The sequence below is a fragment of the Myxine glutinosa genome, chromosome 10 (genome assembly GCF_964187855.1).
Source record: "Myxine glutinosa chromosome 10, kmMyxGlut1.1, whole genome shotgun sequence".
NCBI classification, from domain to species: domain Eukaryota; kingdom Metazoa; phylum Chordata; class Myxini; order Myxiniformes; family Myxinidae; genus Myxine; species Myxine glutinosa.
In genome coordinates, this window is record NC_136270.1 from 96,605,044 (window position 1) to 96,608,142 (window position 3,099).

General features: G+C 39.4%; 1 long non-coding RNA gene across 2 annotated transcripts; it reads left to right on the plus strand.

The window, feature by feature from the left end:
• The first annotated feature begins 371 nt into the window (after positions 1 to 371).
• On the plus strand, positions 372 to 2,798 carry LOC137422604 (uncharacterized). 2 transcript variants are annotated; one of them, XR_013624786.1, is made up of 3 exons: positions 372 to 391; positions 871 to 1,066; positions 2,115 to 2,798. It is a non-coding gene; the product is annotated as an uncharacterized LOC137422604 (long non-coding RNA). The 2 variants fall into 2 exon arrangements; XR_013624785.1 differs by lacking the exon at positions 372 to 391 and having other exon boundaries at positions 637 to 1,066.
• The last annotated feature ends 301 nt before the right edge of the window (positions 2,799 to 3,099 follow it).

Consider the following 3,099-nt stretch of genomic DNA (forward strand, 5'->3'; position numbering starts at 1 on the left):
GACCTAACTAATGTTTATGTGGTTTGCAGTGCCATAATGGACAAAGGTTTGACTACTAGGTGAGACTCACAGGGGCGTTACCTTTAATCCCTCACTACTTAACACTCGAATCTCCAGGTAGATCCACAATTATACACTTTATCCCGACAAACGCCTAAACATCAAGAACTTATTACATGTAGAGTCCCTGTCACGACCACTGATCTGTATATACTACTGGATAGCGGGTCGGGCTCTTGAGTTGAAGTCAGCGCCCGGCCACTGGACGCCATGTTGACACTCGCATAAATTTTTCGTCAACACGCTCCGCTAACGTATTATGAAATGCCGGCTTGTGCTGCTATTAATTGCACAAAGAGACAAATACGAAATGTGGAAAGACATTTCATCTGTAAGTACTGAAAATTAACATTTATTTGAGAATGTTTTATTTTAAAAACGTTGAATTTGAATGTTAAATTATGATGTTTGCACAACCGCGATCTGGAATCAAGTTTCAACTACTGAACTTCAGAACTAGTTTGACTCAACCGCAGAGTGCGCAAGGTCACTGAGCCGGGACATATTTCATCAATATGCGGTCCCTCAGGGCTAAGTTTGACCCAAAGTCTTTATCTATAGTATATAGTTATCGAGGACGAGTATAAATAGCATGGTCCCGTCTAATAATGTGTACCCTGGATGATTCTAAGTTGCAAAACTCAATGCAGTTAAACTTTGAAACCAATAACTGATTCTGTATAAGTACATGGTAATTGAGTGTTTATATGGCTAGTATGTTGAGCCTTACATATTGAATATGTTGTAAATTGTTGCTTCGAGTTGTACTTTCATGACTATCGGCTAATTTCTTGAAAATATTTTTTTCAGATTTCCATTCAGTCGTCCAGATGTTCTCCAGAAATGGGTTGTGAATGTGAAACGTGACAAATGGAAACCTTCAAAGAAGTCTGTCCTTTGCTCAGACCACTTTGATGACTCATGTTTTGACAGGACAGGTCAGACCACAAGACTCCGAGAAAATTCCCTGCCAACCATATTTGATTTTCCGACCCACCTGCAGAAGGTACATAATACAAGAGTTTCATGTTGTGGTGGAGTAACTGAGATATAAATAGTGTCATGTTGTAGCTGTCACTGCCAGCAGTGATTTTCACACTTGTCTACTTACATGCCAATTGATGTGTCAAATATATAAATTTTGCAAACATATCAACATCAGCAACTTATCAATACTTTTCCACCATCTCTTTTCTCAAGAACATCCCAAATAAATAATCTTGTATAATTTCTTCGTTCATAATTAATTCTGATCTATTATTCTGATGGATTTCCAGGATGAATGGAAGCGAAAACCACCCAAACCACGGTCTTTCCCGCAAGAAGCACTGGTCAATCTGCAAGAGCCACTGGACAACACACCCAGTACATCAATCATCACCAGCCCATCAAAGCTTGCAGCAACGACTGGTGCTGATCACACATATGCTGTAACTGCCAGTCCACGGAGTGTGAAACGTAAACTGGACTCTGTGCATGACAATCTTTGTAGCGTCAAGAAAAAGCTCAAATTGACACAGCAGAAATCACGTCGCTGCCGGAGGAAAGTCAAATCTTTGACCACAGTTGTTCAAGCACTTCGTGATGAGCAGCTGCTCTCTGAGAATGGAGCTGACCACTTCTGAAGCGTTCTGCATTCAAGATGTGCTCTTGCCTCTCATTAAATTTGTTCACCTTATGCTTGTGACTAACAAGTGATTTCACATAGTGTATTGACTGTATTCTCTTCTTTGTGTTTGTTGTTTGCAACTGGGAGACAATGGAGCACTGACAGGCTGCTCTTTTTGGCTCCTTCAAATGTCAGCATTTTGTGCTTTTTGTATCCTGTGCATCATCGCATTTTGTCACCATATCATCTGAATATGTGGATCAATTTTACTTCAAATGTGGATTATATTGTAGGATAATTGTTTAGATCTGGATTGTTTCTTTGTGCAAATTTGTTCTGTGAAAGAATACTGGGAAGCAACAATGAGTCTTGAGTGAACTGAATGGATAATGCTTGCTTGGTGGTGTGACAGTACTCCGGCTAATCCTCTGGTTGTTCACTGCAGTGTTCGGTCAGGCATGTCGGCTGTGGTGCTGTCTAGTCTAGGGATTACCTGCTTGCTGTGAAACAACATGTGGCGGTGACTTTTGGTGGTCGTGCCTTCTCCGACGTGGCACCCACACTGTGGAACCATTCCCAGAGGAAGTCGGGCATACCTCCTACATCAGTATCTGAGCGAAATGAAACGTGTGGGACTTTAGGCCACATTTCTGCAATCTGTGTGCCAAACCGGGCCAGAGAACTGTCTGGGTAATGAGATGAAGTGTGAAACATACCCACGACAGAGGGTGTCGAAACCCTGACCTGGCGGTCGCCAATCAAACGCATTACCACAAGAACAAACTGAAGACACTTGTTCAATGATGATTTTGGTGACAAAATGTTTGTTTCTTTTGTTGAGCCTCTTTGAAAAGGGCACACAACATATGTCAGTCAATATTATTATTATTAATTGAGGCTTTGTAATAAAAGGTGCCTTTTTATTCCAACTTTAAGCTTTTTATGTTTCATTTGTCTTTCAGAAGACTTTGTTTGTTGTCAACTGATAAATTCTTGACATAGAATGAGTAAATGACCCAACATTGAAACCATCACATATAGACATCCTGGAGAAAGTATTCCGTGAGAACAGCGTTGACCACAATGCCCTTAAATTGTGGACTAATTTATTGTATCAAGGATGATAAAATCTTTGAAAAATTAGTAAATTTTAATAATAATGCTTTATTCTCAAGCAATTTGGATTATACACTAAATTCATACTTAAATCGAGAATTATTTGAGAAAAACACAAACATGGACAAGAAATTTGCGTTGAAATTGTGAGGAAGGTTGGCAAAAAAATCAATCAGAATTGAGTTTTCGAGCTGCTAACCTGGAACGTACAAATAAACATTAATTTGAAGAATTACATTGAGAGTTAAGAACAATAAAACGAAAGGATATTACAAAAGAACATTGGCGTGCCAAATACATAAACATATACATTG